This window comes from Lissotriton helveticus, chromosome 12 (genome assembly GCF_964261635.1).
Source record: "Lissotriton helveticus chromosome 12, aLisHel1.1, whole genome shotgun sequence".
Lineage (NCBI taxonomy): Eukaryota > Metazoa > Chordata > Amphibia > Caudata > Salamandridae > Lissotriton > Lissotriton helveticus.
The window spans coordinates 132,769,583-132,784,270 of NC_136073.1; the positions used below are offsets into that span (position 1 = coordinate 132,769,583).

At 51.9% G+C, this 14,688-nt stretch overlaps 2 non-coding genes across 2 annotated transcripts; both read left to right on the forward strand.

Moving 5' to 3' along the window:
* Window positions 1-1,634: 1,634 nt before the first annotated feature.
* TRNAS-UGA (transfer RNA serine (anticodon UGA)) lies at window positions 1,635-1,716 on the forward strand. Its single transcript has one exon. It is a non-coding gene; the product is annotated as a tRNA-Ser (tRNA).
* An 8,003-nt stretch (window positions 1,717-9,719) lies between these two features.
* Window positions 9,720-9,791, forward strand: TRNAH-GUG (transfer RNA histidin (anticodon GUG)). Its single transcript has one exon. It is a non-coding gene; the product is annotated as a tRNA-His (tRNA).
* The last annotated feature ends 4,897 nt before the right edge of the window (window positions 9,792-14,688 follow it).

Sequence of the window (14,688 nt, forward strand, 5' to 3'; positions counted from 1 at the left end):
TCATATATCCTTCCCTGAGTGTTCCGAATTATAAATTCTCCATGTCACTGTATGTTATTGAGCCCAAGTAGCTTGCCGTGATCGTAAATTGGTTAGTACTCTGCGTTGTGACCACAGCAACCTCGGTCGAATCCGAGTCACGGCATTGTGGTTGGCAATGTCACGGCAGTTGGGTTTTTCTTTTACAGAATTACCAAATGTACCAGTTGTTTTTGTAAAATGTCTATTAAAAACAGATCCTTTAAAATATTTAAACGATCTAACGACAAATTATTTAAACACACATGATTATAAGATGTAGCTATATTGTACCTACTGACATAAATTATCGTTCTTGAACCTATTTGCGGTGGGGGGAATGGAGCTCTCCCCCATGCCAATCAGAATGCAGTTGCAGTTGAGTGACCTGTGTTCTGGCTGTCTAGAGGGAATGCACAAATGTAGCTGTCTCGCAGCCCAATCCAGACGTCAATTGGAGACAGGTTTTCAGGCAAATAGAGCAGTAAGTGCAGAGAAATGCTCACTCTCTAAAAATGGCATTTATAAAATAGTAAAGTTAAATCCAACCTCACCAGTAAATAGGATTTATCAATAAATAAATAAAGCTTCTCCTCTCTGATATGGAATTACCCCCCAAAAAGTATAAGGGAATACCCAATGCTAACCTATGAGAGGGGCAGACCTCACTGCAGTGAAAAATGTAATAGACTGTTTGGTACTACCAGGACATGCAAACTACTACAGTACATGTCTTACCTTTTACTTACATAGCATGATGCCCCTAGGACTACCTAGGGCCTACCTTAGGGATTAATTATATGTAATAAAATTGGAGTTTAAGGCTTGGCAAGTAGTTTTAAATGGCAAGTCGAAGTGGCAGTACACTGCAGCACAAGCACTGCAGTAGCAGGCTTGAGACAGGTTTGAAATGCTACTTCTTTGGGCGGCACAATCAGTCCCTGGGTATATGGTATACCACTTTACAAGGGGCTTTCAAGTAAATTAAATCTGTCAGTCAGGTATACTGCAATTACACACATGATTAGGGAAGAAGCACGTGCACTTCAGCACTGATTAGTAGCGATAAAGTGATCAGAGTCCTAAGGCCAACAAAAAGATACAGCAAAATGCGTAGGTGAAAAGCAATAAGGTAGGGTTGAGGCCACCTTAAGAATGCAAGGTCTAACAAAAACAAACTAAGGATAACATGAGTAAAACATCAGGTTTCTCTACGGCATTTGGTGAGACAAGTGTGCCTTCTTTTATCTTCCATAAATGCAATCTTTCCCTGACCCCTTTATTATATAGCTCTTCAAGTAAAAAAGATAAAGCACTTACAAAGGAGCCTCAAATACTCAAAGATGGTAGACTTCTGTAATATGGGCCATAGACTAAAAGCAGCACGAAAACAGAGTGCAATAGGGTCCCAAAAACTTGAGTGCCACATGAGTGTATGCATTAAAGCCTATCCTTTTCCAAACTAGAGATATACTCATGCAATTTCTGTTTTTAGGAGAGAATGTGCCTGCTGAAAAAAACATTATTTTTAAAAAGTGCATTGCAGAATACCAGGAATTTGCTGTGGGACACCTTGAAAACTTTCATACAGATTATTTGCACAAAACTTACAGTCAGTTGTTGTGGCCGAGTGGTTAAGGCGATGGAGTTGAAATCCATTGGGGTCTCCCCGCGCAGGTTCAAATCCTGCCAAAAACGAGAAGCATTTTAACATCGGCTACAATTTCAGAGGTTAACCTTTAGAATTTCTTCCATGTCAGTTTTATAAATAGGTGGCTTATTTTGGTGTCACTATTGCCCTTTCACATATTTATTATCGCTCCCCCTTTCATATCTTTGCTATAACTCTCGTCCTACGTTAGCACTGGTGCAAACACTTCAAATTATTATACCCTGGCTCTCTCAGTCATACCATTCATGCACTTGAAACTTACTTTACCAATAAAAGAAGCAAATAGGCGTGGCCAAGATGGCGGAGTGAGCGGACGCGTCTCGCTACAGCTCCTGCCAACGGCCTGAATTAGGCACCGGTTCCGGCACCTTTTCTGACCGAACTCACTGGTATGGGCTGCCGGAGCCGCTCTAGCACCGGAGCGGAGCAGCAAGCAGCTTCGTGGGGCGCCGTGGACGGAAGCGCCACGGAACAACGGCCCGGAGGAGTGGAGAGCCCATCCCCCCCTCCGTCCTAAAAGCGAGGCCGAAGTACAACGGAAGGCGCAGTCGAGCGGAGGTACCCAGCCGGGCCTGAGACTGGGCCCATCCGCAAGCTACTGTTCCAGGTGCGGAGCCTCCTGCGGGTGCTGCCGGGGGAACGGATGAGGGGGAGAAACTGCCCTGGCGACAGGACGAGTGCGACAGCCCTGCAGACAGCGGAGGACGGCAGCGGCAGCACGCAAGGACCACGGAGGTGAGCGCGTCCCCTGCGCACGACAGGCGGGGGGTGCCGAGGCGGCCCTGGAGCAGTGTGGGGGTGTGTGGGGCAGCGAGCCTCCCCGCGGGCATTTCGGCCCGGGGTCTGCTGGGCCCTGCCTATATTGAACTGTTTGGGCCCCCGTGAGGGCCCCAGTCCCGGGGCATCCCCTGCCTCCCTGTGCACCGAGCGGAGCCTCCCGAGGATCTTCATTGGGGAAGCCTGTTGAGCGCGTCAGGGGCCCTCACCTGGAGCTGTTTGGCCCTAGGCACCGCCCGGGGGGCACATGTCATTGAACCAGCGGCCCCTGACCCTCGGTGGATAAAAGCGGCACCCAGCTTCCCAGGCGGCCCGAACTTTCTTCTTCTTCGAGGGTCCTGATCCCACAGCTTAGGCTCTACGTCTGGCTTGCCGCTGGGAGCCGAGCGGGAGACGGGAAAGACGTGCCACGATCCTGCGCCACGATTTGAGGAGGGGTCTTTGAGAGAGAATAGCCCGCGGGGGACCCAACGGTTGGTGGCAAGCTCGCCGCGACTAGTGAACAGCGACTAGACAGGGGGCCGCGGAGGAAGGGGCGCCTGGGCCCCCGCAACGGAGGAATGTCCACGAGTAGGCCGCCCCGAGGCAAGACAGTGAAGGAGATGTTTTCTAAATCGCACTCCCATCAGCTGAAGGACGCCACGGCCCTCGCACCGAAGAAGGCGAAACAGGCCCTGGAGGAGGGTGCGGAACCCATTACGAAGGCCTTCCTGGAGTCCCTCTTTGCCACCCTGAGAGACGACATCCAAACCCTTAAGACTGAGTTCTCCAGTGAGATTCGAGAGGTGCGACGCGAAATGGACGGCATAGGCGAACGGGTGGCGGATTTGGAGACCAAGGGCGACGAGCGGGAAACGGAACTCTCAACTCAGCAACAGGAGATCATTCGCCTACACGATCAACAGGTGGATCTGCAGCTTCACCTGGAAGACCTGGAAAACCGCTCTAGGCGGCATAACATACGCATTCGCAATGTGGCCACATCTGACGCTACTCAAGATGTATTTCGCTATGCCAAGGAACTCTTCAACCACGTGCTGGGGAGGCCATTAGACTCACCCCTGCAGCTTGACAGGGCCCACAGGACTGGCCCGCCCCGTGCGGCAATGGCCCCACCGCCCGACATCCTGGTGTGTGTCCAGGATTACCGCACTAAGGAGGAAATTCTTCACAAAGCGCGCCAGTCACATCCGATAGCATTTCAGGGCACGTCGCCATTGCTGTTTCAGGACTTGGCGGCGCTTACGCTGCACAAACGCCGGCTCTTCAAGCCGGTTACCTCCTTCCTACAGCAGAAGGGTATTCTGTACAGTTGGGGCCACCCCTTCCGTCTAATCTTCAGACTGGACAATAAGCAATACCAACTCTGATCGGTGGCTGAAGCTTGCTCTCTGCTTGGCATCGAGACACCGACAGAGGATACGGAGGCCCAGGGGCCCATGCCGGAGACCATGGGGATGAGGCCACAATGGAGCCAACAGCGACGCAGGAGACGAGTCAAGAAACCTCCGGCGACGGAAATTGCAGCGGGTCAGCGTGCCGCGGTGGACGCAGTGGCCACAGATGGTAGTTCGGGCCCCACGGGATGACCGCCTCAGGACATCGTCTGATTCACTTGTCCGCTCTGGCCTTCTGGCCGTTGGCGGGAGAGAGGCTCCCGGACAATCCAGTAAGACTACCTTACTTTATTTCCTTTTACTACTTTTCATCCCTGGATGAGAGACTATGACTTTCTTTTGGACACTCCATAATAGTTGGCAGTTGGGGGGTAGGGGGGTGGATCCTTGGGGGTTGGGTGAGTTCTTTGGGGTTGGGCGAAGGGGAGGGGGGGACTCGTGGTTCATGGTCGACGGGCTGAATGAAGAGATGAGGCAGCAGGGGTGGAAAGGGCGGCAATGCTGGGAGGTGGGTGGGTCTGCGAGTGCGGGTTTGGGGCGCCGGACTGATGATATGCTACTAGTCACTACTTCGTTGAACAACAATGGGTGACTTGGTTGTACTCACTCTCAATGTGAGAGGTTTGAACAATCCAGTGAAACGTAAGGCGGTACTCTTGCTTCTAGAGCGTTCCAAGGCTGACATCTGCCTATTGCAAGAGACACACCTCCTAGCTAGGGACTGCCACCGCCTCCATTCTAACAAATTTCCACTGCAATTTTTCTCCTCCTGCACAGAGAAAAAGGCCGGAGTAGCAATCCTGGTGGCACGCACATTCAGGGGTACGTTTTTGGGTAAGATGGCAGAAATTAAAGGCCGGTTGGTGGTTTACAGGTTTGCGTTAGGAAACCTAAACTACACGATTGGTTCGATTTACGGTCCAAATGAAGGCCAAGAAAAGTTCATACACTCCGCGCTTACAGAGGCGACTGACATGGTAGACCGTCACATTTTGCTGGGGGGTGATTTGAACTTGGTCCTAGACAACTTGCTAGATCGCTCCTGTCAGCGCGTTAGCCAGGTGGGCGCCTTGTCTCCGTCAGGTTTGGCTCGCTTGAGGGATCTTGGGCTTGTGGATGCATGGCGCGAGCTTCATCCTGGCGAAACAGACTGCACGCACTTCTCAGCAGCGCGTAGGACCTATGTGCGTCTAGATTACCTGCTTGTCTCCACTGCGGCTCGCCCACTTGTCACTAATGCAGAAATCGGAACAGCGTCGCTATCTGATCACGCGCCGGTCACGGTCACCCTGACAGGGCCACGAGAGCCACGTTTAGGCAGGGTGTGGAGACTCCGGGACTCCTTGTTTTATAGGAAAGACGTAGTTACTAGAATCCAGGCCGCCATAAAGGACTATCTGTCCCACAACAATAACGAGGATACGACGCTTACAACGCAGTGGGCTGCTCTCAAGGCTGTGCTGAGAGGTGAATTTATCTCGCTTTCCTCCGCGGAAAATAAGGAGCGCCAGGTCAAACGGGACGAACTCACCCAAAAGACCAGAGCGCTTGAGCAAATTCACAGAAGGACGGGAGCTCCGAGAATTTGGAGACAATTACGGACTGCCCGTCAACAACTGGCTGCACTTGACATTGACAGGGCGGAGTACGCAGCTTTACGGCTGAAACATGCCTACTACACTGGAGGGGATAGATGTGGGTGTCTCCTGGCACACAAATTATGTACGGTAGCCCAGAAACGTGAGGTTAAGGAACTGAAGGGGCCCGATGGCACCAGAGTCACCGGTGACCGTGCAATCGCGGAGGCTTTCAGTGACTTCTATGCCACTCTCCATGAGGCGGATCCGCCTAACCCAGAGGCAGAATTGGCCTTTCTCGAGGAGGTACCGTTGCCAGCCCTGACCCAGGAACAGGTGGTTAATTTGGAGAGGGACATCCGCCCGGAGGATGTTATCTCGGCAATCTCTCGGCTCAAACTTGGGAAGGCGCCAGGGCCGGATGGCTTCCCGGCGTGCTTCTACAAGACCTTTTGTATTCAACTCGCACCCCTCTTGGCCAGACTCTTTACATCATTCGCAGAGGACGGGGCGATCTCCCGGGACTTGCTCGAAGCAGCCATTGCGGTCATACCCAAGCCAGACAAAGATCCGACTGACTGTGGGGCTTACCGGCCCATTTCCCTTTTAAACGTCGATCTCAAATTATACACAAGCGTCCTCGCTTCTAGGTTGTGCCCCTACATGGGAGGCCTTATTCAGCCGGATCAGTCTGGCTTCATCCCCGAGCGCCAGACTTCTGACAACACCAAGCGGGCCCTCCATCTCATTGAGAAGGCGTCCCGTACGCAGGGCGAATATATGATGCTAGCCATCGACACAGAGAAGGCCTTTGATAGGGTCCATTGGCCATATCTCGAGAAGGTCCTTCTAAAAGCGGGAATGGGTCCCAAATTCCGGGCCATAGTACTTAATTGCTACAAATTTCCCTCGGCCTCCGTTAGAGTCAATGGCTTGTCCTCCCCGCGTTTCCAGATTGAGAGAGGCACCAGGCAGGGGTGCACGCTGTCTCCTCTCCTGTTCGCCCTCTATATGGAGCCGCTGGCACAGCTCATCCGAACTGACCCGGAAATTAAAGGCATCAAATTCGGGGCAGACGTCCACGTCATCAATCTATACGCTGACGACGTCTTGTTGTCACTTGCGGACCCCCGGGGTTCTCTCCCTCCCTGCATGACCGCCCTAGACAGGTTCGGAGGCGTGTCGGGCTTCAAGGTCAACTGGACGAAATCGGTGGCCCTTGACCTAACCCTTGCCGCAGACAGACGCGCCACGCTGCAGGCCCGGTTCCCTCTGCGATGGGCCACGGAGACGGTTCCCTATCTGGGGATCAACCTGGTGGCCTCCCTTCAGACCACAGTGGACGTTAACTACACCCGCCTCCGGCAGAAGGTTCGGCAGGAGCTGGGGCAGTGGAAACACTACCCGTTGTCCTGGTTGGGCAGGGTTGTGGCGATCAAGATGATGGTCCTACCCCAGATTCTGTATGTTTTTCGCACTATACCTCTCGCCCCCCAACAGGATGGATTAAGCTGGTGCAGTCTGATCTTTCCCAATTTGTTTGGAACGGAAGGAAACCGCGCCTAAAAGCCCAAATAGCGATGCTCGCGCCAGAACAAGGGGGGATCGGGATTCCGAACTTTGCCGCTTACTTCCAGGCGGCACAACTACGCTTCTTGGCGGAGTGGGTCCAATGGGAGTCCGGGAAATCTGGGATCGGGTGGGAGTGGACCTCGGTCTCACAACCGCCCCCTCTCCCCTCACCCTCATTCTTGATAACCCTGACTTTCAACCGGGGCTGGACGGAAAGGCCGTCGAACGATGGAAGTCGGCCGGCTGTCGCTCCCTTTGCCAGATATACGGTCCGGAAGGGATAATTCCATTTCCGCAACTACGCCAGGACTTTGGCCTCCCGGAGACCGAACGACTCCATTACTTTCAAGTTAGGCATTGGGCCCTCGGTAAGACGGTAAGACCAGACGCAGATCGGAGACTGACGAATTTCGAATATTGGTTGATCACCCGCAAGTCGGACAAGCAGCTAATCTCTGACTTATATAAAATGCTCACACTCAAACACCAGCACACATACAGCGCGAGTAGAGCATGGTGGGAGAGGGAGATGGGGAGGACATTTACTCATAAAGAGAGGTAGGGTATATACTACAGGGCTCGACATTCGGCATACCATATGGGGCTCACGGACACTCTAACGAAGGTGGTGACCTACTGGTACTACACCCCAGAACGCCTATATGAAATGGATAGTACCAAAGACCCCCTGTGTTGGCGAGGCTGCGGACAGCTAGGCACCCTCATGCACATTCTTTGGGACTGCAGCCTATTGCAGAGGTACTGGCGTCAGGTTCTGGATGATGTGGACAAACACTTTGACACTGAAATCCCACGTTTCCCATCCTACGTCATTCTAAGGCTCCCAAATGCACTGACCTACCCCCTACGCTCACGAAGGGGGGGCTTGATAGCCATTGCTCTGGGCTCGGCCCTACAGAACATTGTAACCCACTGGCGCACGACCCACGTCCCCACATATCAAGGGTGGCTCCACCGCCTGTGGCTAGTCCTGGGTATGGAAAGACTTTCTCTGTATAAAGCTGGGGAAGGGGCGAGGTACGCGGAACTCTGGCAGCCGTTTCTAGCTCTTCTGTCCTCGGAGTTTGTGGAAGTCACCTGTCCGAGGTATCTTCGATTGCTAAGGTTGACTGAGATTGCCCCAACGGAGGGGAACGCCATGCCTGCCCTCAAATCGGGAATGGGATGAAGTATGACTAGCCGGAACGAGACCATGGATCACCGGGGGGGGAGGGGGGTTGGAGGGGGGAGCAGTGGGGTTGGGGTTTGGGTTTGTTGGGGTTGGAGTTTCTGGGCGAGGGGGGGAACTGGTTACGGGATGGGACAGGTTGGGGGGGTCTAGGGACGGGGGATGATAGTTTTATAGTGTGTTGACCAATGGCACGGTTGTGCGATGGGCATAAGCCATATTTTAGGTCACCATCAGAGGGTGCGGGCTGAAGACAGGAGTTGGAGCTGCCCTCATTATCGTTGCATTTTTTTTTTGAAACGCGGCGGCCCGGTTGGGTTGTAGGCGGCTTGCTGTGTATAACTACAATTTCTATATACTGCATACCCTACCCTCTGAGGCACTCGCACCCTAGCTCTACTGACCTGATTGACAAGCACCCGTGTGTGTTGATACCTGTATCGTGTTGATTTCTTCAATAAAAAACATTTATTACTAAAAGAAGCAAATAGAAAAATAAAACAAAAGTGCTTGCTGGATTAGGCAAACACACTTCATAAAACTGCATTTTCTTTTCTATTCTCCCTGTGTTACAAGCTTAACTGCTCCATGTGTAATTTCTCTTAGCCTGCTGTCCCAGGAAGAGAATTTTATCTACAGGCTCTTTCCGTGTTTTTTTCCTAGTCTTTCTTTTCCTTTTCTTAGATTTGTAACTGTTCCTTTATGTGCTCTATTTAGGCGCCATTAATCTCATTTGAGTTCCTTGTACCTGCTGCTGTTTTCTCCACACCTCATACTGCCTTTTCCCTCTTTCTCTCTTTCTCTGAGGTTGGTGGCTACTTTCCAAAGCTTCTGATGCCCCAATGTTCCTTCATCTTGTTGTCAGACGTGAATTGGAAAAGCAACCAAATTAACAAGCCTTTACCACTCATACATGGCAGAGGTTTATACTTTAATTCAATGAGCTAAGAAAAGCGTGTTGAGGGGCCCCTACGAGCCATGGTGCTTGCTTCATCATAATTAGGCACGCAGTCATTAGCCACAGCTCTGATCATGGGTCACTGAGGTCAGTTTCAATAATTCCTCAAAAACCTAACCATGCAGTCTCCCCTAACTGTGTAGTTATCTTGCTTTACTGCTGTTTGTGTGATTAGCTGGGAGGAGCTCACGGCAGCATCCTCCCTATAAAAGTGTAGATGGACCGCTCCTTAACTCTTTCTTGCTTCACATACAGATGGCTTGAGGAGGTACAGGGGAGATGCAGGTCTACTAGACAGAATAGAAGATCTGCGCCAGGTGTGTTTCTCTGCATTGGTGTCCCATCACAGGCCCACAAGTGTATGTGTGATCTTTGACTCCTGGCAGTTCACAAGCAGGCGGCCAGGAAACGGTTTCAGCCTATCAACCACTGAGGAGACAAAGCCTTTGTATAAGGAATGAGGAAGCAATGAACACATTCAGCCTATCACAGGAGTTCCCTGAGTGTTCCGAATTATAAATTCTCCATGTCACCATATGTTATTGAGCCCAAGTAGCTCGCCGTGATCGTATAGTGGTTAGTACTCTGCGTTGTGGCTGCAGCAACCTCGGTTCGAATCCGAGTCACGGCATTGTGGTTGGCAATGTCACGGCAGTTGGGTTTTTCTTTTACAGAATTACCAAATGTACCAGTTGTTTTTGTGAAATGTCTATTAAAAACAGATCCTTTAAAATATTTAAACGATCTAACGACAAATTATTGAAACACACATGATTATAAGATGTAGCTATATTGTACCTACTGACATAAATTATCGTTCTTGAACCTATTTGCGGTGGGGGGAATGGAGCTCTCCCCAATGCCAATCAGAATGCAGTTGCAGTTGAGTGACCTGTGTTGTGGCTGTCTAGAGGGAATGCACAAATGTAGCTGTCTCGCAGCCCAATCCAGACGTCAATTGGAGACAGGTTTTCAGGCAAATAGAGCAGTAAGTGCAGAGAAATGCTCACTCACTAAAAATGGCATATATAAAATAGTAAAGTTAAATCCAACCTCACCAGTAAATTGGATTTATCAATAAATAAATAAAGCTTCTCCTCTCTGATATGGAATTACCCCCCAACAAGTATAAGGGAATACCCAATGCTAACCTATGAGAGGGGTAGACCTCACTGTAGTGAAAAATGTAATAGACTGTTTGGTACTACCAGGACATGCAAACTACCACAGTACATGTCTTACCTTTTACTTACATAGCATGATGCCCCTAGGACTACCTAGGGCCTACCTTAGGGGTTAATTATATGTAATAAAATTGGAGTTTAAGGCTTGGCAAGTAGTTTTAAATGGCAAGTCGAAGTGGCAGTACACTGCAGCACAGGCACTGCAGTAGCAGGCTTGAGACAGGTTTGAAATGCTACTTCTTTGGGCGGCACAATCAGTCCCTGGGTATATGGTATACCACTTTACAAGGGGCTTTCAAGTCAATTAAATATGTCAGTCAGGTATACTCCAATTACACACATGATTAGGGAAGAAGCACATGCACTTCAGCACTAATTAGTAGCGATAAAGTGATCAGAGTCCTAAGGCCAACAAAAAGATACAGCAAAATGAGTAGGTGAAAAGCAATAAGGTAGGGTTGAGGCCACCTTAAGAATGCAAGGTCTAACAAAAACAAACTAAGGATAACATGAGTAAAACATCAGGTTTCTCCACGGCATTTGGTGAGACAAGTGTGCCTTCTTTTATCTTCCATAAATTCAATCTTTCCCTGACCCCTTTATTATATAGCTCTTCAAGTAAAAAAGATAAAGCACTTACAAAGGAGCCTCAAATACTCAAAGATGGTAGACTTCTGTAATATGGGCCATAGACTAAAAGCAGCACGAAAACAGAGCAATGGGGTCCCAAAAACTTGAGTGCCACATGAGAGTATGCATGAAAGCCTATCCTTTTCCAAACTAGAGATATACTCATGCAATTTTTGTTTTTAGGAGAGAATGTGCCTGCTGAAAAAAACATTATTTTTGAAAAGTGCATTGCAGAATACCAGGAATTTGCTATGGGACACCTTGAAAACTTTCATACAGATTATTTGCACGAAACTTACAGTCAGTTGTTGTGGCCGAGTCGTTAAGGCGATGGACTAGAAATCCATTGAGGTCTCACCGCACAGGTTCGAATCCTGCCAACAACAAGAAACATTTTAACATCGGCTACAATTTCAGAAGTTAACCTTTAGAATTTCTTCCATGTCAGTTTTATAAATAGGTGGCTTATTTTGGTGTCACTATTGCCCTTTCACATATTTATTATCGCTACCCCTTTCATATCTTTGCTATAACTCTCGTCCTACATTAGCGCTGGTGCAAACACTTCAAATTATTATACCCTGGCTCTCTCAGTCATACCATTCATGCACTTGAAACTTACTTTACCAATAAAAGAAGCAAATAGGCGTGGCCAAGATGGCGGAGTGAGCGGACGCGTCTCGCTACAGCTCCTGCCAACGGCCTGAATTAGGCACCGGTTCCGGCACCTTTTCTGACCGAACTCACTGGTCTGGGCTGCCGGAGCCGTTCTAGCACCGGAGCAGACCAGCAAGCAGCTCCGTGGGGCGCCGTGGACGGAAGCGCCACAGAACAACGGCCCGGAGGAGTGGAGAGCCCATCCCCCCCTCCGTCCTGAAAGCGAGGCCGAAGTACAACGGAAGGCGCAGCCGAGCGGAGGTACCCAGCCGAGCCTGAGACGGGGCCCATCCGCAAGCTACTGTTCCAGGTGCGGAGCCTCCTGCGGGTGCTGCCGGGGGAACGGACGAGGGGGAGAAACTGCCCTGGCGACAGGACGAGTGCGTCAGCCCTGCAGACAGCGGAGGATGGCGGCGGCAGCACGCAAGGACCACGGAGGTGAGCGTGGCCCCTGCGCACGACAGGCGGAGGGCGCCGAGGTGGCCCTGGAGCATTGTGGGGGTGTGTGGGGCAGCGAGCCTCCCGGCGGGCATTTCGGCCCGGGGTCTGCTGGGCCCTGCCTATATTGAACTGTTTGGGCCCCCGTGAGGGCCCCAGTCCCGGGGCATCCCCTCCCTCCCTGTGCACCGAGCGGAGCCTCCCGAGGATCTTCATTGGGGAAGCCTGTTGAGCGTGTCAGGGGCCCTCACCTGGAGCTGTTTGGCCCTAGGCAGCGCCCGGGGGGCACATGTCCTGGAACCAGCGGCCCCTGACCCTCGGCGGATAAAAGTGGCACCCAGCTTCCCAGGCGGCCTGAACTTTCTTCCTCCTCGAGGGTCCTGATCCCACAGCTTGGGCTCTACGTCTGGCTTGCCGCTGGGAGCCGAGCGGGAGACGGGAAAGACGTGCCACGATCCTGCGCCACGATTTGAGGAGGGGTCTTTGAGAGAGAATAGCCCACGGGGGGCCCAACGGTTGGTGGCAAGCTCGCCGCGACTAGTGAACACCGACCAGACAGGGGGCCGTGGGGGAAGGGGCGCCTGGGCCCCCGCAACGGAGGAATGTCCACGAGTAGGCCGCCCCGAGGCAAGACAGTGAAGGAGATGTTTGCTAAATCGCACTCCCCTCAGCTGAAGGACGCCACGGCCCTCGCACCGAAGAAGGCGGAACAGGCCCTGGAGGAGGGTGCGGAACCCATTACGAAGGCCTTCCTGGAGTCCCTCTTCGCCACCCTGAGAGACGACATCCAAACCCTTAAGACTGAGTTCTCCAGTGAGATTCGAGAGGTGCGACGCGAAATGGACGGCATAGGCGAACGGGTGGCGGATTTGGAGACCAAGGACGACGAGCGGGAAACGGAACTCTCAACTCAGCAACAGGAGATCATTCGCCTACACGATCAACAGGTGGATCTGCAGCTTCACCTGGAAGACCTGGAAAACCGCTCTAGGCGGCATAACATACGCATTCGCAATGTGGCCACATCTGACGCTACTCAAGATGTATTTCGCTATGCCAAGGAACTTTTCAACCACGAGCTGGGGAGGCCATTAGACTCACCCCTGCAGCTTGACAGGGCCCACTGGACTGGCCCGCCCTGCGCCGCAATGGCCCCACCACCCGACATCCTGGTGTGTGTCCAGGATTACCGCACTAAGGAGGAAATTCTTCACAAAGCGCGCCAGTCACATCCGATAGCATTTCAGGGCACGTCGCCATTGCTGTTTCAGGACTTGGCGGCGCTTACGCTGCACAAACGCCGGCTCTTCAAGCCGGTTACCTCCTTCCTACAGCAGAAGGGTATTCTGTACAGTTGAGGCCACCCCTTCCGTCTAATCTTCAGACTGGACAATAAGCAATACAACCCTGATCGGTGGCTGAAGCTTGCTCTCTGCTTGGCATCGAGACACCGACAGAGGATACGGAGGCCCAGGGGCCCATGCCGCAGACCGAGGGGAGGAGGCCACAATGGAGCCAACAGCGACGCAGGAGACGAGTCAAGAAACCTCCGGCGACGGAAATTGCAGCGGGTCAGCGTGCCGCGGTGGACGCAGTGGCCACAGATGGTAGTTCGGGCCCCACGGGATGACCGTCTCAGGACATCGTCTGATTCACTTGTCCGCTCTGGCCTTCTGGCCGTTGGCGGGACAGAGGCTCCCGGACAATCCAGTAAGACTACCTTACTTTATTTCCTTTTACTACTTTTCATCCCTGGATGAGAGACTGTGACTTTCTTTTGGACACTCCATGATAGTTGGCAGTTGGGGGGGAGGGGGGTGGATCTTTGGGGGTTGGGTGAGTTCTTTGGGGTTGGGCGAAGGGGAGGGGGGGACTCGTGGTTCATGGTCGACGGGCTGAATGAAGAGATGAGGCAGCAGGGGTGGAAAGGGCGGCAATGCTGGGAGGTGGGTGGGTCTGCGAGTGCGGGTTTGGGGCGCCGGACTGATGATATGCTACTAGTCACTACTTCGTTGAACAACAATGGGTGACTTGGTTGTACTCACTCTCAATGTGAGAGGTTTGAACAATCCAGTGAATCGTAAGGCGCTACTCTTGCTTCTAGAGCGTTCCAAGGCTGACATCTGCCTATTGCAAAAGACACACCTCCAAGCTAGGGACTGCCACCGCCTCCATTCTAACAAATTTCCACTGCAATTTTTCTCCTCCTGCACAGAGAAAAAGGCCGGAGTAGCAATCCTGGTGGCACGCACATTCAGGGGTATGGTTTTGGGTAAGATGGCAGAAATTAAAGGCCGGTTGCTGGTTTACAGGTTTGCGTTAGGAAACCTAAACTACACGATTGGTTCGATTTACGGTCCAAATGAAGGCCAAGAAAAGTTCATACACTCCGCGCTTACAGAGGCGACTGACACGGTAGACCGTCACATTTTGCTGGGGGGTGATTTGAACTTGGTCCTAGACAACTTGCTAGGTCGCTCCTGTCAGCGCGTTAGCCAGGTGGGCGCCTTGTCTCCGCCAGGTTTGGCTCGCTTGAGGGATCTTGGGCTTGTGGATGCATAGCGCGAGCTTCATCCTGGCGAAACAGACTACACGCACTTCTCAGCAGCGCGTAGGACC